The sequence below is a fragment of the Bombus vancouverensis genome, chromosome 4 (genome assembly GCF_051014615.1).
Source record: "Bombus vancouverensis nearcticus chromosome 4, iyBomVanc1_principal, whole genome shotgun sequence".
Classification (NCBI taxonomy): Eukaryota; Metazoa; Arthropoda; class Insecta; order Hymenoptera; family Apidae; genus Bombus; species Bombus vancouverensis.
Genome location: NC_134914.1, coordinates 15,319,737 through 15,345,147, shown reverse-complemented (window position 1 = coordinate 15,345,147; position 25,411 = coordinate 15,319,737). Strand labels below are relative to the sequence as shown.

At 41.3% G+C, this 25,411-nt stretch overlaps 1 protein-coding gene across 2 annotated transcripts in view; it reads left to right on the top strand.

Moving 5' to 3' along the window:
* Positions 1-25,411, top strand: part of zfh2 (Zn finger homeodomain 2) — a 389,827-nt gene that overhangs the window by 78,749 nt on the left and 285,667 nt on the right. For both annotated transcript variants that reach the window (XM_033350922.2, XM_076617743.1), the window contains exon 3: positions 23,634-23,718. The gene's annotated coding sequence lies outside the window, so the exon portion shown is untranslated. The remainder of the gene's footprint in view (positions 1-23,633; positions 23,719-25,411) is intronic.

Sequence of the window (25,411 nt, the reverse complement as noted above, 5' to 3'; positions counted from 1 at the left end):
GCATTTTTGATCCCCTTTTTCTCGTCTTCTTTTTCCATATAGTTTTCTATGACTAACTCGTTCCCTTCAACGATATTTCCCTATCGATTGATCTTCTTTCGTGGTTCTGCTTCATCCCCTTTGACTAAGCTATAGTCTTCGTTCCTTTCATAGGATCCTTTACTTCGATAAATTTTCCTATCTTCTCTATCCGTTTCATCATCGGGCCACGACCCCAATTTCACTCTTAATATTGTCTTATACAACTTCCTCAAATAAATTTCCTACTTTTTAGAATACAATATAATTAGAGTACAATAGAAGAAACATTAGTCTATTTTTTATCCCCATTTCTACATCATCGTACACTACACATTTGAATACATTCATATATATTCCGTACGTTATTGACCAAACATTTGAAACTGCCATGCGTTTCATAAAATTATTTTCAATCAATAACGAAATTAATCGAAGATTCATAGATACAACTAACAATGAGAAGACTTATAAATTCTCGACTAATGGTGTGTATCTTTTCATATTATAAATAATCATTCGAACGCTAGATATGATAATCTCAAGACACCATCCAACAACCCTTTCCTATCTGCGAATTCTCCGAACCGAACAAACCTCTGGTTTTCCAAATATTCTCCGATAAACCTGGAAACGACGAAGAACCTTTCACAGCTCGATCTCGAGCATCTCGGGACCTATACATCTTTGGATCGAAAAGGCCGAGGTCACGAGGAACACGAGGACGATTACAAAAGCGGGCCGGCAGGTGGTGGGGCCCAGATTCGTCCCCACGTATCGGCAAGAATATCGAGTGTCGACCTTCCGGAGGGCTCTGCGAACCGTTCGAACCGTTTTCGATCGGTTCGATCGGGCCCCCATCGTGCCTCTTTCTTACAATGTTTCTCACGTGATCCACAGACAAAAGCCGACGAATTCCAGCGTGAAAATCCGCGCCGCTACCGGGTCCACGGTGTCTCGTGACAAAGAAGGCGAGCACGGGCTCCTAGAGGAGGCTGGCAACTCCGCTATGAAATCAGTTACGAAATCACGGGGTCCCATTCGAGCCGAAGCACGAGTACTCTCTCTGCTCCTCTTTGTTCCACTAGTTTTCCTCGACATCCCCCTCGCGTTTTATCCCGCCACGGAGTCGATCATTAATTTATAACGAACCAGCACCGCCTGTTATTATTCCATAGTTACACGATCGCGTGATTACACGCGTAAAGCGATTGAATCGACGAGTTGAAATTGTGAACGGTGCAAGTGTCACGTATTTTCGACAGGGGTAAAAAAACTGGATCGCTGATAAATTTGAAGCTCGTAACTTTTACCGCTTCGATGCTATCGACTTTTATCCTTTACTATTTTTATAAATTGAAAGGAGAATGAAGGATAAAACACGTGTTTCGGATTAGTTTCGTTGAATAGCAAAGGAGCTGCTAACACTCTGTGGGTGATATTGTGATTCAATATCGTAAATCATTGGAGCAGATATTAAACTAATCCCTAGAATGGGAATTAGAACCGATAAACTATAAATTAGCTTATGTTATAAGAAATCGTAGAGTAACGGGAAAATAGCTTTCACCGACATATGGCCGTACCAATGAAAAATCATATCGATCAGAATCGAGCAACTTGAAATTATAACGCGACAACGAGCATCGAAGCGTGTGTCAATGAAACAGTATGGTGGGCGATTAACAGATTCGATCGGTGTGCAAACATGGCCCAGGTCAAGCCACGAGACTATCGATTGGCCCTTCCCGGAAGGCAGGGGCCGTCGTGTAATCCGACTGCCGCAGCCGTCTTGAAATGGAATTATTTCGACATCGGTTTCGATCGTCTACCCTCGACAGGGCTATCGTCCTCGTCGTGAACGTCTCGTTTGTTGTCTACTCAAGGAACCGCTCTATACGTGCGCGATCCGTGATATCGTAACGATCGATGGACAACGATGTTGTATAAATTCTTGGAAGGATGTACATAATTGAATCTCGTGTGTGCGATACAGCAAAAAGACATCGAAGAGCATAGAGGAAAGAGATGTTAGAGATGTTAGAGATGTTGGAAACTATAGAGGGTAGAAGGATAAGGGATGTTTGTAGAATAACTGAACGACAGGAGAAAAGTCTCACTAGCAACGAAGTTTTTATTTTCGAAAAGCTGTGGAAACAATTTAAAATTTATTGATAAGACCTACGTGCTTAACATTCAGCATATAGTTTGTTCTCTCTGATCCCTTCTCTTTGTCTTACTCCGAACTTAAAAATTGTCTGATTTAAAAACAATATCACGTTGAATTAAATTTTAAATTTCGTTTCTATCGAGAAAAAAAAATCTTCCAATTGTTGCTTAAACATACCGTGTCCAGTGTTAGGCTTTGACTGGTGGAAGAACAATCCCTTCTTGAAACGTACGCATCGAAACTCAGTCAGCTTGGTGGAAAATGGCAAAAGAGCGAAGCAACGATTGACCACGAAGGGTAGTCATAACCAAGTAACCGGGTTACGTACTCGGTTCTTCGACGAATCGGTTTAGAACGTCTAAAACCGTCCACGACTGTTGGCCGAGGTTCGCGTAGTCGACGAGAACGAAACGTTGTTCCCTGTATCGGACCTGAGATCAGGGTAATTAAGTGCTGACCGCACGGTAATTCCATTATCGCTGCCATCGTTGTCCAGCAGACTCGGGAAATCCGATTAACCGCGGCCGAGTCTCGACGTCGCACATCACCGCGGCTCCGCTGAATTTAGAAGATTTGTAAATGCGTTCGCTGCTCTTTGCGGTATTCTCCACGAGTAAGCTACCTAGTCGAGATGATTTCACGTGATGGAGTGTAATACGGTCTGATATTTTTGAAATTAGTATCATTGTCTTGCTAGAAATAGTTTATTAATGTCAAGCTTAACGCGAATATTTATTTCTATATTGACTTATTCCTAATTAATATCTATTTCTATATTTCTTTTTCTGACGAAAATATCATAAAATCGTTCCGACTCTTCAGTTTTATGTTCGTTATTCCTCCTATTGATAGATTTGCTTAACAAGATAGCATTTTATTAAAAGTTCGAAGACACTTTCTCTTATTTTTAGAACATAGTTGAGGTTGTGTCAATTTCGAAACGAACGCTTGATATATCACAGAACAAGATTTCACACTTTAAATCCTTCTTACTTCTTTCTAGACGAAACAAAATCTATGTAATCATTTGTATAGTATGAAAATTATCTCTTAAATTTGTAACTCGTGACATGTACAAGTCACTTATTGATTAGCGTGAATAGTTAATGTTGAAAAAGTTGCATCAGCTAGAAATTACAATCCTCGTAACGTGTATTGCTGTTTCACCTAAAAAACGAGGTTTCATCGGTTATTCGGACAAATCAATTTCCGATAAAAGCGAACAGCAGAATGCTCGGTCGTCGCAATTAAAAGATAGCCTCGATTATATACCATTTCCGACGTCCATTTGCGTTACTTTATCGAACGTCGACAGGAATCGTTCGAACATCGCCATTGTTACATCGTACTCGATCGTTCTTTCTAATGGTACATTTCGATGCGTCTATTAATTCAGCTTGCATGCACAAAGCGATCCAGAAACAAATAGTTTAAAGTTCTAAAGACGTAGAGTGCGGACGAATAAAAATTCCTATAGGTAGAACTTAAAAGTTTAAACTGTGCAACTCGTCTACGCCATTTGCATTACAAATTGCGATACATACATTTTGCATTGAGTTAAATAAACGGACAAAGGATAGGAGGTAGAAGGATACTTGGCCACGAAGTGCGCACGAAGTTGAAGATTTATACGGCACTGCTCACCTAAGAACTGGTTTACAATTGAAAATTAAATTAGAAATTTCTTCGAAGGACACGATGGAGAAATAAAACGTATAATATTCTCTGAAACTCAAATCTGTGTAACGAAAGTTGACGATGGTCAAAAGCGACCATTCTCAACTTTTTCTTTCCTACTTATTCCTATAACTGTTTTAAATTTGACTTATAACAGTTATGGTTTCCAGTTAGAATCCTATAGGTGTAATAAAAGATATCGATCTTTTATTTTTCATCGGATGTTAGGAAGCGATATAATTTTTCAAAAGACCCAAGTTTAACGTTAATCTACTATAAGGTCTACTTATTAAAACCTTAATAAAAGCTCGTTCTTCTGTCCATTATTTGATACCGTCAAGCAGCAGAATTCACTAAATAAAATAACTGCTCTACATCCTGTTCAAGATTAATCGAGGGATCTGTATTAATTAAGCTCTTTTACTTACTGTGAAGAATAATCCCTTAAATTGTTAGAGCTCCTCTTTTAAATCACCCTATGTATAGCTGAATACGTTCCGAGAAACTGGGCCTGCGTGTAATCCGCGCTCGTCGCGACACCGTTTAATTGCAATAATTACGATAATTACCGAGTTCCGAGCATGCCGGCGTAGCAGGCCTCGTATTCGGTCACCGTTATGTATCCCGTCACGACACGATAACAGCGATTCGTTGCTGGCGTTTTCGTTTCGTGTCATCGAGACGGCTCGCGTGAAACCCTGAATTGATAAACGAGAAGATAGGATTCCTCGTCGATTCGGGCAAATATGACTCGAGGATTTTCATTGCTACGAAACCGACGTTTAAATTGAATATTTTTACCCCTTGCATTGCTTTAGGGTAGTATTCTCGTTTATTAATATTTCTTTGTTTTCAGCTTTATACTCGTTTCGATTTTTTATCGCGCGTCGACTGTGAGAATTATTCCGGGAAAAGAAATATTATGACGGAAGGTGTAAAAGCGTGAAACACCTGAAAAAATGTACTAAATCGAATTCTTGCAATTGTTTCATTCAGAAAAAGACATATTTTGTGGAATCTTTTTACGATCGATATTTCCAAGTAGGGGGGGAGCAGAAGAGCAGCTTTATCGGAATGAGAAGTTTCTAAGTAAGTTTCTTCCGAAAGAAACATCGTCTGGTCAATGTAAAACCGGCTGTATAGCGAAACAAACTCGCCCCTTCGTCAATACAGCTCGCTTCGAAATAGAATTGCTCGCGCTTACTTGGAATCGTTCGTACACACTGTTACGGGAAACAACTTCAAAAATGTTTAAAAAACCGAAAAAGAAAAACATAATGAGAAGACACTAAATGGAACACTTTTATGCTGTACTTTTATGTTGTATGTGTTATACGAAACGTTTTGAAATTTCGTTAACACTGCAATAAGGCACGACAGCCAGGATTTTATCGGTACAATCTGAAACCAATCTGAAAGTATATTTTCTTATTTTAGATTTCCGATTTATGGAAACGAACAGACCTGTCCATGTTTTACGAGCTCTACTGATCCGAATCAGGAAAAGTCGTAATCGTTAACGCGAGGCGCTGATTCGATTTGCATAAAATCAGCTGAGAAAGAATCGTAAGAGAGCCAGTGTATAGGGAGGACGAACATAAAACTCGCCCTATGGAATATTTCGTTCGCACGGTTTCATTTCAATTAACGTTCCCTCGTCCCATGGGGTTTGGTATCGTCTTGTATATATGTATATATATATAGACGCACAGGCACACATACAGTTCTAGTCAGTCTATTTCGATGTCTCACCGATAATTGCGACGCGGTAACTCGAACGAGTTAGCGGCTCCTTAAGGGATGGATTTCGAAACCGGTTTCGCATTATCCGCCATTCTCACCCTGAGGCGCTGTTCTGTAAGTTCAACCGGGTTTTTATTTTCCATGGTACGAAGGGGTGGTCAAGGAGACGAGCCGATCGATTTCAATGGCCGCGTTAATTTTGAACGACGGTTGATCGCAACATTCCTCGACCGGTCCTTCTAATTTGAATAAATTAACCAACCCTTTCTCGAGCAAGGAATCTTTTACCGCGCGTGTAATTGATTCTTTCGTAGAGCTTCGTTGCCGCTTTATATTTGTGAAATTTTTCGTTCAAAAATAATTGTATTTCATTTATTCATCAGAGATCTATTCAAAGTATATCCGATATAATTCCATTTTCTGGTTAATTTGCGTGAAACTTCCCAGTCTATTCGTAAGACATATAAGATTACCAAATATACGTTTTACGTGTTAATAATTTCTATCAATGTCTATTATCTTCGCAGACTTCGTATATTCCTGCATATAATCATGCTGACAAACTGTTCAGATTATTCTCTTAGCCGGTAACAGATCGGTCGGAAGCGTGAAATATTCAGAAAGCGTTGAGCCAATTTTCTGGGACATCCTCTGAACGATCGGTTAATCGCGTCGGAAAGGAATGAGATTTTGGAAGCGAACGGAAGCTGTGACTCGGACGATCGGCAACAGAGTCGCGCATCTGGCAACTAGTTACCAATCTATTCCTGTGCAGGCATCAACGGGGCAACCAGCGGCGCATACCGGCCTGTCACAATGCAAACGGTGCATACACCCGTGGATTTCAAGTGCACGTACACGGGCTCGTGGTGATTCGAAATCATTTCTAATACAGTAATTGCCCCCGAGCGGTGCAACTGGCACGGATTCAGATCGCGTTCGTCAGTTGACTGCCTCTCGTTCACAGCCACCTGATTTATACATTCCGTTTTCATCCCGCGTCCTCGTTTTGCGATACCGCGGAATCTTCGCGATTCGTCCAACACGTCGCGATGGTTCGAAAGGATCGCGAAATTTTCACATCAATTTCGTTCCTCGAATCCTGTTAATTGGTAGGACAGTTGGCCTCTTTCATTTGTCTTTATCGATCATTGCTGGATTGTACGCGTAGGTATGTATTATTTTCATATTTACATTTTTCGATAAAATGTTTGCGTGAAATAAAATTGATTTTAGTAAGAATTATAGATATCGTTAATTATTGAAAATTGGTAAATAATTATGATCGTGTTTTTTTTATATTTCAATTGCGTAGCTAGTGTTTGATACAGAAAAAGTGAATCCACTTTTTTTTGTAGAAATTAATCTTCTGTCTGTCACCAAACCTTTTTTCTTTCAGAATTCCTTAAAACGAACTTTAAATTACAAAATATTTCATACGTTTCAAATACCAGAGTAAATATATTCGTACATGCTATATTGGATTAAATGTTTGTTCTGATTAAATGTTAAATGTCATGTAAAATACATATAGCAGTCATTAGCAACTACTATGCTCGTTAATTTTGCATATTCTTGATAAAATCCTTACGTTAAAGCAAAATATACACGAAATAAAATAGATGTACTTCTCTTTAACATTCAAGTACCGCTGCAATTCCAACAAATCCAACTCGCTGAACACAAATTATAAGCCATTCTCAGCCAAGTTCTGGCTACTAGTAGTCACTAAAACAAAAAGAAACAACTTCTATTCCCCATCGAGGAAGCAACGTTCGGTAGAAAACAAACGGGGAGAGAAAACCAGGGAAGAAGTCGATCCCCGAACGTCGGCGTTCTAACCCCGCGAAACTCGTTCTAAGCCCAGCAGACGCTCGGCACCCCCGACCACCCTCCTCGTCCAGCTTTCTCGTTTTTTTTACTGCAGTGCACGAGGTCTAAGAAACACGACTTCGCCGGAGTCGCACACTAGCCTCAACCGTGTAATTATGCCGCGCAGTGATTGGCGTGGTTCGTGGAACAGAGGGTGGAAGCGTGGCTAAGCACGAGGGTAGCACAGTGTGGCTGTGGCAAAGTAGAAGAAAGAGAAAGAGGGAGGAAGGCGGAGAAATTCTAGAGGGAGGGAGAGAGAGAGAGAGAGAGAGAGAGAAAGAGAGAGAAAGAGGGCCAGGAGGTGGTTGTGGGGCAGAGAGGTGGGTTTTTAGCTCGAATTCATTAGAAGTAAAAATCGATAGGCGACGCTCTCGCTGCCTCCGCCGGCAACGTTTCGCTTGGTAAAAAGAATGTGAGAGCACCGCCACCCCCTTTCAACCGCCCTCTTTCTCTCGGCTACACCGTTCTCTCGCACCCTCGTTGTTCTCTGTCCTCCTCTAAAAGCCACCCCTCACACTCTGCCGCTTCTTTTTTCCCGCATGCTTGTGGCTATCCTGGCTCCTTCTGCAAGACGATACTCGGTGCTCGAAAAGAGAAGAACCAACGGCGACGGAATTTTATCGCGCGTTAGCTGTCTCGCGAGTTACAAGCTTTCTTCGACTTGATATTTTTTTCCTTGTTTACTCAACGTTTTCTCAAATGTGGAAAGTTGCGGTGCAAGCGTTTATTTTCATAACGAAGAAACGGGCGAAGGAGATGGATCTATGGGTTCGATGTTTTGGTGCTAAACCGAGGTTGGAATCTTGCCTTCCGGGAATGATGCATCAAAGGATAGTTTTGCGTTTCATTTTAAGTAGGTGTGTTAAATTTCTAGTACAAACGTGGATTAATCCGTTCGCTACAACCTCCACGGAACCGAAAGATTACTTTTTATACAGATTGGAACAGTTCCTGTTATTACAAAAATCTAAATCAGCTGCTTACCTCTCCAAGTAACTCGTCAATTGCCAACGTCATTTAGCTTACATCACGTCGTCCATCAAGCCATTCTTAATGACAATAATAAATCATCATCGGAACGCAATTTATTATGATAATTCATACCTCTGCCAAGATTCCAATATCCCGTAATTTTAACACGAAGGTCGAAGAAATTCGTTTACATGTTCGACCAAACATGAACCATTGTCTTTCGTTCGGTACATGCGACTCCATTACAGATACATGTCACAATAAACGTCGAAATTATTCATCACTGGTGGCATATTCCATATTAATAGGGATCCGAAACGGGCTACGCAACTCGACTATATCGTCCGGCGATCGGTTAAACGCGTTTACTTAGAACGAAGAACGATGATATCTTTCGTAACTTCTGGCCACAGAGCGCAAGCTTGACAGTTATGCAAAGTACATCGGGGCTGACCTTGGTGTCAGAGAATATCGATCGATCACGATCGGGCGCGTCGATCTTCGACGTGGCTGTTGCTACGGGTGATCGATCTTTGCACGCCGCCCTACTCTTTTCCGCTGGTTCCTCTCTCTTCCTCGCTCCTTCTCACTTGTTCTCAATTTTCTCGACTCCTCTTTGTCGCTCTCTGTCATTGTTTTTCTGGGTCACCCTATAAACACTGTGTGACGGGTGTACGAAAAATGGAAGAGGTGGAAAGAGAGAGAGAGAGAGAGAGAGAGAGAGAGCGAGAGAGAGAGAGGGGGGGTGGGACGATAGGGAGACGACTGCGGTGAAGAAGTGGTCGGGAGGAACGCGGGGTAAAAGGGGGTGGGCCAAATTAACGGTAACCACTTCGGCTTGGTCATTAGGGAAAAACTTTCTTTCCACTGGCGCCAACCAATCCGACCCCAAGGATCCACGGACCTGAGAGAATTTTCAATCGAATCGCAATCCTCGAAACGCTTTCGCCCTCGTTTTCGCGTAACGAGGACGCGTCCAACCCTTCGCTTCTCGCACCGTCCCATCGTCTCGCGCGCGCAACCACCCCGCCACCTACGAATCCTCTGTCCGTTGTTTCTTCCCCGAAATACGCAATTCCAATTCCACTCGAAAGAAATGCGGGGATGATTGAAGAACGAGAAGCCACCCGAGAGTTTGGTATAGTGCATCGATGGATGTTAGAGGAGCTTTTTCTCGAGATAGAAATATTTGTTTTTCATTTTTTATTATACTAATGGTATATATTTTTTATTATACTAATGGTATCCGTTTGTAGGAATTCTTCGTATATAAATTCCAATTTATGTACTTTCGTTCTAATTTATACGTACATAATGGTCAAGAAGAAAGTTAATCATCTTGAAATATAGACTAAAATTTAAAATATAAAATAAATAAATAATTTGATACATCGATGATATCGTAGCCCGAATTTTGTTAATTTCTTTCTACTAAGATACATTCTGTAAAACTATGAGAAACATAAATACTCGTAGACAAATCTTCCAAGATCCAAACGACGAAATTCTTAATTGAACCGTAAGATCGGTGAAACATTAATTCTTTCCACTACGAGAGGATGATTCTCGAAAACATCTCGAAAAAAAGAAAAGAAAAAGTAAGATCGAGAAAACTGTTCTAGTTGGCCTAGGATTCCTCGACTGAATGTCCTCCTTTGATGAACCCACATCGGCTCCATCCGCGTCTTTCCTTCTCTTAATTACGGTCCCCGGAGGATGGGGTAGAAAGAGGGGAGGGACGGTGGCAGCTATTAACGTCCAACGATCGAAGGAAGGAACGCGCGCGAAAGCCAAAGGGGTGCAGGACGTGGAGCGTTTAGGGGGTGGTGTGGTGTAAGAAACGGAAAGGGGATGGGGATGTGGTTGATCGGTGGACGAAGAGAGAAGAAGCAAGTCGGTACTTTTATGTATTCTATACTCAACGTGTGTGGTTTCACCGATCGAGAATAGCCCCGCGACCATGAGGGTGGCTAGTTGGAGAAGGGTGAGGCGAAACAGAGGGGATATTGTTGGAAGCATCGGTGGTTGGCGGGGATAATTAGACGCGGCGAGAAAGAGACGAAAAGGCTGGTTCAGCGAGAAGGAAAAAGAGAAAGAAAACGCGACTTCTGGGTAAAGCGGCGCCAGATAAGACTTAATATTTGATCGTGAGCCCACCCTTGCTTCGCTCTGACTCAACCCATACACACGTATACATACACACACGTATATACAGACAAGCGTTTGTAGCACGACTCACACCCCGATCCTTCGCGATCGATCTGCACCCCTTCCTGACCACCCCCTCACTCTCGACACCGTCCTCTCTGTGTACGAGCAACTATCAGGGGCAAATCTGTTGACACTACCGGCCGGAACCTTGTTTCCGATTTCCGTGGGATCGCTGATCGCTTCTGTGGAGATCCGCCCGTGAACGTCCTTCGCTCGGTCGGCGCGACCATCCCTGACGTCAGTGACGCTTGATTAACGCGCACGTGTCCTGCACTATTTCCTCCAGTTCGATATTGCCGTGTGTTCCGACGAAGGTCGCACTTCACGTGCCCTTCCGCCGACAATTTCGATCATTATCACCGACTAATTTAGCTAAGATTTCGCCAGATCGCGTCAATTCGCCAGATCGCGTTATTCACGATTGTCACGACGATCACGACTTTGAATCTTTGGATTTGATTGAACGATTTGATTATGATTAGTTGATATATGGCTTTTGTGTTTGGCACAACACGATTCTCGTACTTTTTTAAACGCGGTTTCAGACGATGATTCGTTAAAATTGATGTGTAGGTTAATCCTTAGAGTGCTGAATACTCGCGGCCTATGCGGTCCGTACATACGGCGCGCGGCCAGCGTTGACCATCGCTGTGGACCGAGTACTTTTTCGCTAGACTGAACTCTGTCGATTGACTATTCAAAGCGCAAATCGTAATAAGTTATAGTAATTCTTTTGCACGAGATTAGATGATTCAAGGGCGTTATTTTTTAGTATTAATTATTTATTATAAACATTGAAATTTACAATAAACTAGAATTTGGGTAATAAACTAGAAAACAATAAACTAGAAAACTAAATTTAGTAAATATAACACAAGTTAATAATTCAGTTGTGTGTGAAAAATTTCAAAACAATTATCGATACATAATTCGACATCGCATTTTCTGCATTCGTATCGCGTGTCGCTCCTTCTCTTATTTTTCACACAAAAAACACATTTTCTTCTTGATAATTGTATTGTGCCGGCACGATTAGGGCATTTTGATGAAAAATGCATATCAATTAAACGAAATGGTAAATCCTCAGACTTTCTCTTTCCTCCTCCTAGCATGCTTCTACGTTCGAAATATTTTAGTAAAATGTTTCTTATCAACGCTAAATGAAATTCACTAAATTTTTGTTTCGAAGCGGTAGATTTTTGTTCTAAAATATATACATTATAAATAAGGAATGCATTTATATTTATCTCGCACAAATGTAATAGTATTATTTCTGCATAGGTGTTCGGAAAAATTGACAAACGCATATATACGTCCATAGCACTCTAAGGGTTAAGAAATACGAGTGACATGCGTTGGTGAAAGTTAATTTTAAGTACGTTGCATTTATGAATAACATAGATCGAGTATAGTGTGGCGTATTTGTGGCGGCACTCGACAAGAAATACGCCATTCGACACAAATTTCAACCGGACGACGGTAGCGTAGTGGCTAGCGTCTTGGGTTACTAACGTTAGAGACCTGAGTTCGAATCCCAGCGCCTCCTCCGTATTCCTGTTTTTCCTGCTGTGTAAGCGTAGAGATCATATGAAAGAGCAAAAATAGCCGCGTTTAGAGGGTTCTGGTGTTCTCTCTGGCACAATTTTACGATTATGAAGAATATGAGACTTTACAGATAGACTGATTCTTTTCGATCTTCCATTGCGCTTGGAAAAAGGTTTTGAGTAAGTGATTACGGGACGCCGCGTCGTCGTTACGCATAAATCTAATATCTGACTGAAAAAAAGGAAGGGATCTGTTTAGATATCTTAAGCACTCTCGTTTACGGAGAAACGTTCTCAAAGATCATGGAACCGTTGATCCAAACGAACAAGACGCTTAGATTACTCATCAAACAGATGAAACAGAAACACCTATATATGGCATCAAACTCGCAAAAATCCACCGGTGCCTCTGACAGTGTTGAACAGATTGTGCCAAGGGGGAGGGGCTACATACCAGTGGACCTCTAACTGCTTGCGAATATAATGGATGTGATCTTATACTGGAATGTTATCCAGTCAGAGATCAACCGTTCGGAAACACCGGATAAGATTATTGATGCGTATTGATGAAGCGCAATGGAAAATCGAAGAGAATCAGTCTATCCGTAAAGTCTTCATATTCTTCATAATCGCAAAATTATCCCAGAAAGAACCCACAACCCTCTACGCGGCTATTGCTCTTTCATATGATCTTCACACTCACACTGCAAGAAAAAAAGGACTACGAGGGCGCTGGGAATGGAACTCGTGTCCCAAACGTTCGTAACCTAAGGCGCGCTAACCACTGCGCTACCTTCGTTTTGTTAATGTTAATGTCGAATAACGGTATTTGTTGTCGAGTGCCGCCCCACGTATTTTTAGAATATAGATTGTGGGTGTTTATAGAACCGAGTATAAGGCGAAGTTAAATTAATATTGTAGTATCGATTATTGTGACGCAAGAAAGGGATAGAGAGAGAGAGAGGTCTTACTCGAAAGTTTATTCGCAGGAAAAATTTCGTTTGTTTTCCTCAGATTCTAAGTATTGCAATGAATAAAGAAAAGGATACGATTGATCGTTGGAATTATCAGAGGTATGTGAATTTGCTACGAGTGAAAGAGTCGTGTCGAGGCTTTAAAGTTTTAATTTGCAAAGCTTCGAAGCTGAACCAAAATGGACATGTATATTTTAACATGCGTTGTTAATGTCAAACTCACAGAGTAAAGTATTGAATAATTAAAAACATTTCAACCATACATTTCGTTTTACTTACGTTTTGCAGACAATAAAACCGAATCGATTATGGTATGATGATTTAATCTCAATTTAATTTCAATTTAAGCATTGAATTCCACGATTGCTTGGATTATCCTGTCGTAAATTTAATTTGTATTTAATCAAAAGTAAATCGTCTATAAATAAAGGCAAAGTTAAAATCTAAATGCTTTGTCGTAATAAATGATAGAAGAAACGATGCTCGAAAGTTTTAGAAATAACGTTTCACATCTTTTATTGTCTTCTTTGTTGTCTTTAGGGCGTTTCAAGTTTCCAGAGTGATCAAAGTTTTCCAAAAAGGGACTGTTTCTTCGGTTGGAAAGGAACAAAGAAGCTATATCTGGCTAGTTTCTTTTAAAGTCTATTCTTTTATGGCGAATGGAGTAGAAAATCGCTAGAAGGATGTTTAACGCTGTTGAGACATTCCACGGTGCGAGTTCAACAACTATTTATCGCTTTTGTCTTTGTTGTTTCGTGGTCGTCGTGAGGTCACGAAATTGGTTATGTGCATAATGTAAATAGATTTCGTGACTTCGAATGCGTTTGTTCCATTGCGATCATTTTATCGGGGACATCGTACTTCATAAAACAGCAGCGTGTAGCTGCTACTTCCGAGAAGTCGAGTCGATTTAACTTAGGCCAACGGATTAATTATTCTAATAACTGTGGCAAAAAATTTGTCGCTAATTCGTGGAACTTTGATAGAAAATACGTATAACTATTTTGGTTTGGTAATTATTTTCAAAGATTCAAAAATTCGCTATAAGAAGATTTTCAGCTGCAATAACTATCGCGATATTCTTTACGTTATACCATTAAAATGTGAATAGTTTATATTTAATTTACTTTGTCTTCTTATATCGGGCCGAATAGAATATATACGACTATGTATACTCCAACTCCTCCCATTTCCCCATCGTACACACCACTTAAAGCTATAAAATGGCTATCTCTAATAACGATCATGGAAAAAGTTGTAAAGCAACAGATTAATTAGTCCTATAACTTTATTGGTCATATTTTTCGACACCATTAATTCTACCGCGAAAGCCAGTGTCTTAAACACTTGAGCACCAAACGAGACTCTAACACACCAATAAAACTTCCAACTATTGACAGAATCAACGAAACCCGATTTTATTATCTTCGTGTTAATCTCAATTTTAATCCTAAACTCGATGTTCAAGACGTTAATATTCCTTCGTGTAGCGTTTAACAGTCCTATAAATATTTCCATTAATATTCCACAGATATACCCGCTCTAAAGGGACGTAGATATATACGCAACATAAAGCCTATTTAATGAGTAATTTACGTAAACGAAAAAGCTTACGACTAAAAATATCTTACTCGTAATGAAAGGATTCAGCACGACCACGGTTAACATTCATGGGCTCTCAACGCGTAATCCGACGTTAAGACAAATCGAAGGTGCAGCTCGCCTCTGCCTAGCTGAAAGAGCATCGTCCACGAAGATCGTGCAGCGGGTGGCTTCCACGGGTAGTCCCACGGAATTTTCTCGTAGATGCTAGGTGTTGCGGATGCAGGGTGGCCGCGGGGCAACCTGAAAGAAATTTCCATGCCGAGGCGGCGAATCGATTAGACGCCGGTCAACTTCGACCCTGTCGAACCGCAGACTCGATATTCTCTATTCCTCCCTCCCGCTGGCTGTTCGCTCTCTGTTTCTCCCGGGACTCGATTCGAGCGTATAATTATCAGAGGCACGCGAACCCAGGGACCCTCCTCGAGAGGGCCTACGACTTCTCTTCCTCTTGCTCGTAGCTTTACTCTTCGCTGTTTCTCTTTTTCTCTCGGTTCTTTCTTTCGTCCTCTTCTTCTTCTCCGCGTTGAACTACGTGGTTGGCTGACTCGCTAATACTAGGAAGAAAGCTAGACTTACCGCGGGCTTCGCTAGGTTCCTACACGGGCTCGACCCCATGCTGGAGGAGCCACGGTGCCCCATTACCATACGATTTTCATGTTAGCGCCTCCGGGCCCCCAAAGCTGCACGACCGCGCATTATACTTAACCTAAACCAAGCCGTGTGTACGTTCACGTGTACACACGTGAGTTCTACTACGTGGACGGTCTCGTGTGGCCAGGCGCGCTGCTGCGACTGTGTTTCGCCACTCGGGGCGACGCGGACGTTCGCGTAGGTGTAGGTGTGGCAGGACCATGGAATCCCGGCGTGGGTAATTGTACAATGCTGTAAACGGTTTACTTCTGCACATTGGCGTAGTCATGCGGGGTGGAGCAGGCGGCTTCTACTCTGATGTTGTTTCAAATGGATAAATGTTTTGATGGATGTTTCCAGGGATGAACGCTTTCGGCAATCTCGTAGTATCTGATTCCATTCGAGGACGATTTGCAGATGTTAAGTAGATTTTTAATTGATTAAGTGGTAAAAAGAAAATGTTAATTTGACGAGAGGAAGATCGTACGGCGAATGACCGTGTTAATTGAATATTAATTTCGCTTGTATAATTTGAGGACTTTGAATGAGATTCGTAGTGAAATCTTAAGAATTACAAGAATATTATTTTATAATATTTGCAGTGTTAAATAACATATTATTCGTCAATGAGTGTAATAAGTTTATAAAATAAAACGAATATTCTATGTTTTCGTCCAGATGAGAGTTTATAACGTAAAAATCATTTTTCTATTTTTTGTAAATATCACAAAATATCTTAAAATTTACAATTCGTAACAGAAGCGCAGATTACACGAATAATTCGGTGAAATCACACGCAAGCATTAAACGAGGCATCGATGAAAGAAAAATCATGAAACGCATTACGTTAATCCGTATGAAAGTCAGTTTGATTAATGTAACACATCCATTGGACGCGGTAGTGACGCGTGAAAATTCCGATCGGAGTTCTGGTCGGCTGCTGTCTCCACTGGCCACCCATACACTCAGCCAAGTGTGACTACGCGTGATTACGTGTGACTGCTGGGAGGCATTTGCAACAATCGCAGGGATGCACTGACAGGCAGCTTTATTTACCTAATTACCGGATTTAACCGGGGAAAATAGTGGCGAATGATACCTCGCGATACTTGAGTTAAGTACGTGTACGCTGGGCGTGTTTTTCGTGCGCGTGTATGCGCGCGTTTATATGTGCGCGATGAATATTAAGCCAAGAGAAGATTAGAGGTTTTCTAACATGTATCTCGTTCCCTTCCCCTTCTATTTCATCGCGCTAACGTTCCTATATCTTTCATTTTACTTTTTCTTTCCCCTTTGTACCGATCCTTCTTTTCGTCCTTTCCATTTTCTTTCTTTTGGAAAGATATTATCGACTCGAAGATCGAGGAACAACGACGTTTCCGACGAATTTGTACACGTGCAATTCCCTATTATTCCTTCGATCCCCTGGCAAAAGCGGAGGTAACAGCGTCGTAAAGGGGTGGGAACAGGGGAAGGGAGTGTTCCGTGTTTAGAATCCGTAAAGCGGCGAGCGTACGCTTGCATGGTGCAAAACTGTAAACGGCGATCGTAAGAGCATACGGAGCTGTCATTACTAGATAATTATTTCCCCATAAAGCAGAAATAACAGTGACGCAGTAAGAGTCCGCGTTAACCTTCAATTAAAAAATTTCAAGTTTGCACGTGGCGTGGCGAGCCTCGACGAGGAGGAGCACTTCATACGATTATTTGGGGTAGCAAAATGCCGAAATTAATCGTTAAAAACGAGAACATAATGGCTGTTGGGAGAAGAAATGAGTAGCTTCGTTCTAACGATCCAGAAAGTCTTGTTTTATTATTGGATTGATATTAATCGGACGTTTCGTTTTATTGATCTCGTTACTTTCTCGATAATTTACATCCATTATTAGCGCACGTTTAACTTTTAATTACCATGTTAAAGAAACTGAAAATATATACACATATATATTTAATTTGTTTACTTTTTCTGTAGTTGTAGTTAGTGACGTTCGTGACTCTAGTTCCTTGCGACATTTACGAAACGATGATCATGATTGTACTAACCAAATTGAAAATTAATCTGCAAATGTTTATAGAAATTACAAAATGTTTATTGCAAACATATATTTAGTAAAAAATTAATATACAACATGAACAGTCGTTCTAAGGATATAATAAGCGTCAAATATGATCTAGCTGAAATATATATGTAGAGGTTTATGTGTAGAGGATGACTGGTCGGTGAGGTTTAATGGACGAGATTGCTCGTTGTTGAAATCGTCGAATATATTTAAAATGATAAATTAGTATGCAGATAATGTTCGCTAAGACTGTGTATAATTCGTAAAATAGGATCGCTAATGACTCGTTAATTAGATCGCTGATAATTCGTTGATAACTGGTTGATAACTGATCGACAACTGACTGTAACTCCTTTCCTTGCGATCGCGACCGCTTATTTATACTGGTCGGGGGAGAGTCGGAAAATCCAAATTCGTCTTTGTTCGATGGTTGCACGTGGCGGCGACATTGTTTTACTCGGAGTTTATTTATTCTTACATTACGTGTATCCTAACGATCTTGATACTTCGAGGCAAAACAACAATGATTTGAATTTTTTCTAACTGGTTTCTAACTCACGTGCCGCTATATATAGCTGTTTATTAATATAATAAATAATTGAACTTTAAATAGTTTTGTGATCTGCGCGAAATATATAATCTCGTCTACTTCTATTAAATATTTTGCAATTTCTATACATATTTTCGGATTTGTCAAACTTTACTAACATAAATAAGGCAGACAAATTTTATAGCGCAGCTAGTAAAGTTTCATAACGTTACGCACTACACACATAATATATTCATAAAAGATATCTACGAGTGTTCGTGAGCTTGTGTACATGACTTGTTATCAAATGATACAGGATATTCTAATTTTTCCGAACAATTCGTAGAAACATAATCCACGAGTGAAAGTGAATGTAGATTAACGTACATCCACGGTGTTCATTACACAAAGGATTAATATCGTTCGATTCGTAACTCTCGTGTCGTTGAAACGCTAATTCGGTCTAAAATCGCAGTTAACCCTATTACGTAATTAACCCTATAAAATTCCGAGCTACTACACGGGCCACCCTCGTTTCGAAAGGCGGAGAGCACAGTGCAAGCCGAGAGGAAAACAAGCGGACAAGGGTGGGATGTCTCGTGTTTAGAATCCGTAAGGCTTCGGGTGTTCGTTTGCACAATGTAAACGGCGATCGCGGAAGCAGCCTGCCCAGCCATTGTTCCACGATTATTTGCCCTCCCTTTTGTTGTCTTCTCTCGCCGGAGTACGGATACACATTGTAGATACGCTGTCGTTACGAAGTTGGCGAAGACGCCATGACACCCGTGAAACTTTAACAAACATTCCTTCCGTACAACGGTTTTATGAGAGGCACGGATAGTAATCGACCACGATGTTTCTGCTCACTGTCGAACGGTCATCTTTTATCGACGTGGATGATGTAAGCGTATCTTGAAATAGAATTATTGGAATTTTCGAGGCTATTAATGTTCTCCAGCGTGTTCTTTTTTTTTTTTTTTTGGTCGAAGTTTATTGATAGTTGAAGACAATAAAGAACGAAATTGCTGATATTTCTGGGTAGCTAGTAAATAGTAGCTGGATGGCATTTATGCAATTATCGATATGAATATCTTTGACGTTCGGATATTAGATATTGACGTTCCATGGTAATATTTGATGCATTAAATGTCTATAATTACATCAGTATTTTAAATATAGCGCTTGAAAACTGAGAATTGGGAATGCATTGACTTAATAGGAGTAAAAATGTACATTGTTATGAATATTTTTCAAATTTATTATATATTTGTATTAATTACCACAAATGAGATGCCATATCTGTTATGATTTACGTACTATGAGTTGCCTCTAATAATCATTTACGTTATAATACAGAGGAGTGTCGTATTCTTTAAAAATGCGCGTTTAATATTAATAAAGAGAGAGTCCCCGCAAGTTCATCTTAAACATCATGTATTTGACACTAATTTCTATATGTGTTTTATATTTCTCCGCTTCATTTAAGATTACATATTCCAAGTTTCTCGTGTTTAAAATCAAAGCTAATTTTCTCAACGAGAAAATCGTTATACTAACAACTCATCCCTAATCCTAAAATATTCTGAACCGACTAATCTTGCAATTAATAAATATCATCCGACTTCCATCCAACTAAAAACTAAAGAAAGTACTTCACAGTGACGAAATCGTCACGAATCTAAAATTCGTCCAAGAATACGGATAGATTGTTTGATTCTGATTACATTTGGAGCGCACTTTTGACGTTGTCCGGCCATCGAATGCGCTTCGATACGAGGAAAAACGAGTTCGTCGCGGGGGACTACGTAATCCACGGCAATTTTTCCTGAGCCAGAAGTGGCCGTGTTATACTAGCGACCCTACGACACACGAAGCTGCAAATGTCGCATTGTGGACCAGCCAATAAAGTCGCTCGTTCGCCCACGCGAGCCCCGCTGGACGGTCTCGCGGCGAAGAGAGAAAGAAACGATTGAACACGATCTAGAAGAGGATAACGAAAGCTTAGAAGGGACTATTGGAAACGCGGCTTGTCGTAAATGCCTCGAGTTTGCGTCGTTTCTTTCTATTTCGTTCGGTTTCTTTTCCTCCTATGGGTTCGTTCTTTCTTCTTTAGCTCGGTCGCTCAAAAGACGCAAGGTCGACTCGTGGGTGGCGACGATAATAATTATTGCCTGGGGGTTCGAACGATCGATCGACGATCTCGGATTCGCCGTGCCAAGATCACGGCGATCTCCTTTATTTCTTGTTGGAACGCGGCTTTTATCACCCGACACGACCGAAACGGTCAACGTTTTCACTCGTTCGAGAGAAAAAGAACGCGGCAGGAGGCATATATACAGAATTTTGCATTTAATACCCGCTGTACTTTATGCCGATCAAGAGAACGTTGGTCCTCTCGTCCCTCATGCAGGCGCGAAAGAGATTTTTACGACGGCATAGTTTCCACGGGATGCGCGTTCGATGTTGTTGAATGGCCGGCAATCCGCGAAATGTCTGCGTCCCGCTTGAATCGTAATATTTTTATCGATCGAGCACCGAAGGCACAGTAAAAAGACTATAAACGACGAGGACGCTCGTCCTCCTTTTCGCGGAATTCCACAAATTGTACGCAGCTTGCACGAATTAACCCTAGCTTCTTGATGTTAACGACGCGATTTCTTCGACATGATCGAGTTTTTTTACGTGATTACGATTTTAGCGGAAATTATGTGTACAAGTGTTAGAGACTAGTTCATAACGTTTTTTCAAAGAGAATTAATAAACTACGGGAAGGTTTCTGGAGTATGTTTAACGTTGTTTGAAGAAGTTTGATGTTAAAGTAAGTTCATAGGTAAAAGTGTATGGATTATTTTTGTATCGGAATATCGAAATGTAGTTTTATTCGTGCGTGAAATGTTATCGTTAAATCATAGATGAAACTGTATGATTATATTACTCACCCATGGAATATTTTGCTAAGCAATGTAATCTACATTTGACTAATATGTCAGTCGATAGAATCTTGCAAAGACAAATTTATAGATACACACGCCAGAAACAATTCGAATTAAATTCCATTGTCCAATTTCCAACATTTCCATCGTCGTGTCCATAATCGATAGGCACCGGACGTGTTAATTTATTTATCTTATAATATTCATTTAATCTAAATGTAACAGACATATTCCGTTCCCTTAACCATATAAACATCAACTTCGTCAAATGCTCAACCATCGTAACAACCAACTAAATTATCCCACTCGCATTCTCCTTCACCGCACCTCTCAACCATTTACCTATAAAAGAGAAACATCGTGCACAACTCACCATCTCCCAGTTTCTTAATTTATAAGATCGTCAAGCTTATCTCGCAGGAAACATCCCATACGTTCTCTTCGCAGAAATATCAGTAAATTTCCGAGCAATCTGCCGGACACACATTAGCGTATCTTAACGATAAGAAGCATTCTCTTGGACAAACCTCTGGAAACGTAGTCTCTGTTCGTAGGAACAGGGAAAAAACGAGAAACACGTCAATCGTTGCTGGATCGTCGGGGGCGGAGGCAGTACCCGAGGCGAGCGTAACTTACCGGGTAATTTGTCGGAGGTACACGTGAAAAATCGTGATAGCTAATCGATTCCTGGCTGGACGTCGATCGAATGTCCTGCGAATCGTCCTGTCCCGTGGGCAGCGCGCGTCTTCCACTCCCGGACGATCTTGGATCGCGCAATAACCGTCGATCGATACCCGTGCGATCCCGCCTCGGTGAAACGACCGATCGTTCGCTAACTCGTCGAGACGATGGCGATTTTTTATCGCGTTAACGAAGTTCCACGGACGAAGATCGCCGCGCGACGATAGTAATAATCGTCGTGTGTACGAGCGATCGATCGGTCGTTCGCTGTGTCTCCGCACGTTTTACGCGGCCCTCGATCAGTCGATCGTTCTCCGCGGCCTGCGTCCGATCGACTTTTACTCCGTCGTTGGTGACGCGTATGGAAACTCGTGGGTGACAATGACAATAATTGTAGGCTCGTACGCGCGTCCTAAACGCGTCGTGTCCCCTCGTCGATGCCTCGAGACTCGAGGTTCGTTCGTCGTGCAACAGCAAGACCACGGGTTCGTGGGTGACAATAACGATTCCAACAGGTTTATACGGGGGATTCTTTGCGATCCATGTACTTTAACGCCGTTTTATTCGCGTGATTTCATGTCACGATCGTCCCGCTAGATCGTCGGTTCAATGACGAAGCTGCGTAGTGACTGGAACGGAACGGGTCCAGTCTTAGAGGGGAGGTTTTATGGAAGTGATTTGGCAGATTTTCGTATCGATCCAGCGGTTGCCTTTATTTCAAGAGCGTGACGTCATTTTGAGAAAAGATGATTTGGAGTTTGATGATTATACTCGATAAGTTGCGAGAAGATGCGATCAGATTGGAAAGTGTAAGAGGTGATTAGAGAAATCTGTTTTGTTTGATAATTTTGATACAATCCTGCTATTAATATTTCATACTCCAATTAACGAATGCCACGCTTTGTTCTACTATACCTAACTACCTGAAATATAACACAATTATGTAATATTTAACTGTACAAAAATTCGCGAAACAAAAAATATAATTATGCTAAGAAGGAAACCCGAAACTTCGTCCTTACGCTTTTCCTCCATCGCTACACTTTCAACCTTTAAATTTTCTCAGCCTCCATCCACCATCAAATAAATTTATTCAGACGATGGCAACGCGCGCAGCGTTCGACCCGTTGATCCGCTCGTTCGACTCGCCTCGAGTAACGTCTGGTATCAGACCGAGATTTATTCCGGCACGCGCGGAAATAAAAAAGAAAGTAAAATGATGCAAATCAGAGGAGGGCTCGCCAGGAACGAGGAGAACGAAATTCGGTCGCGTGTGCTCGATGATCCCGTTTCCAGCACGCTCTGTGTCGCAAAGTCTAGCGCGCGCTCGAGATCAAACTCGAGGGTGAGGAACGTTATTCAAATTTGACTCGTGGAGATTAGAATTAGAATCGACGATTTTTGGACACGTGCCTGTGCGCATCGACGATCGTTCGAATGGGGAAACAGAAACGTCTGAGAAGAAAATATTCAAATTTTTTCCGGGTAGAAGACACGAGCCGGAAGTGGTGCTTTGTGGCCTGCCATGATTTATTTACATGAGGCGACGGATACGGCACACCGGTGCAGCCTCCCTGGATTATAATTAAAATCGGGAACACGAGGCTGGAACGTGCGATCGGAATTTATTTCCATGTTTAAGTCGGACCAAAAGGCAATTCGAAGGCAGCTATATGTTTGATTAGGTGGTTCACGCTTTCCACTAGGATCTCGACGTTCGATGACTCGCTTTGATGGGGTAGAATGACTTGCGGGTAACTGTCGAGTGTGAATACGTTTAGGTCAAAAGTTTAAATAGAATTTGTAAACGTGAGACGAAAGTTTGGTGATGTTTGTGATAGTGTAACTGCTTGAAGGATTGAAAGGAAAGAAATTTGATCGGAATTAGAAGGATGTATATAAAAATACACGTTGATCCGAATGTGCTGAAAATATATTTCTATCGCATTTTGTTTTAAATATTTCTTACGAGTGTGTAAAGACTATCACAAGAACGATACTGTTTTCCTTGTAGGTGGAAGCGTTAGTGGGATATTAAGGCTGCTTTCGATTCTTAAATGGAAGGCTTACAGGGCGAGTTGAACGATCTACAACACAAGGTACGTACCTAAATCAAGATATTCTAATCTTAATCTCCTATCGCCGCGTATTCCTATAAAATAATTTTCAATCTTCGTTCACGCTAAGTATCTCGAAACGTACTTATGTAAATGCGTGATTCGAAGAGTCGTTGTACGAATCGAAGGGTTCGACATGAATCAAGATCGAAAACCGTTTAAAACCGTGGCCGTTACGCGTATCGAAGGAATCGAACGTCTCGTCGTAGCACGTTCCCGACAAAGGCAGCCACGGGGCTTTCATGCGTGCCAAGGACCTTCCGTATGCAAATTTCACTCCTAGATCCATAGCAGCACGCGACCCGCCGCTGCCTCGAATTCACATTCAAATTTCCCGCTGCGAGGCCGCAGCGCGTTTTTTGCATCCTTAATTTCCACGTGAAGCGTGCACTTGTTACTCTCCAAAGGGTAGAAACGGGGAAGGAAAGAGAGAAAGAAAGGAATACCTGACTGGCAAGGAAGTAAGGGATTTTTCAGTCTGTTAATGACGATAGAGCAGTCACTCTACGCATCGTTGTTGATTTTCATTCATCGATAATCTACCAGCCAGCAGAAATTTTACCTGAACGATTCGTCGAAGGAGTGAGGGAAAAGTTATAGGTGTTAGAATATGTACGTTAGAATTGAATCTGTGAAGGAGAAGAAGGGGGCAAACGACGATGATTAACGTTTTAGGCGATACTTGAATTTTAAACATTTATTTTCGAACGGAAAATTGTTTTTTTATTTTAGCTATTTTTTATTCGAGTAGATGGTAATAGAATAAATGGAGCATTCTAGTAGACATATGGAATTTATGAATTTAAAGTTTGCAAGAATGTCATAAACCGAAGATTTCAATAGACATATTATAGTCTGTCGCTGTTTAAATACTTGTAAAATTCTGTTCAGATATATAATGCATCCCTGTAGAAGATACTGCTACTGTAGAACTTTCGTTCATACGTACTTCAACAAGTATTACACAGATATATAATATATTATGTTCACACAAGCATCTGTGAAAAGATATCTGCTATTTCCTCCTAGTTTCCTCTCAAAGTCATTGAAACATCTTCGTACAACGAAAGTATTTATAAGTATTTGTCTTAACCGTCTTACTAAAAGCATTCGTAGCTTCTTAAATCTACGTCTTCCACGCCTTTTTGCTACCGGTTCTGTCTACGTCCAGCAGATCGCATACGATCATCAAGAAGCATGGGAATAAATTCAAAGGGTGATCTCGACAGCATCCCCCTTCAAGCAACCAACAGCAGTTGGAAATCCTCGTTTCTGCTTCCTCGATATAACGAACGGACTATCCGTCTCGGTATTAGTATGCATTCTTGTGAGAGTCAAGCCGGGCCGCAGCTCTGTTTCACCCAGGATTCCCACACCTATGACGATCCGTGCCCTTAATTCCCGGCATTGTCGCCCAGCTGGTCCAGACAGATACACCGAACGAAAAGAGAGCGGAGAGATATACGCGGAGAAGTTGTCACTTTTTCGATTCTTAGGCCAGGTTGACGGTAGGAGAGGGGAGAGGCGGATGAATGCGCGTGGATCGGTTCGTCAGGTCTGCTTACTCCAGGTGAACAGAGGTGTGCTCCAGGGTCCTGAAAGCGAAGGGGCTGCTTCCCTTTTGAGACAATAATAGAAACAGTGGTAGCACCCTTGCCGCGACCCAAATACCTTA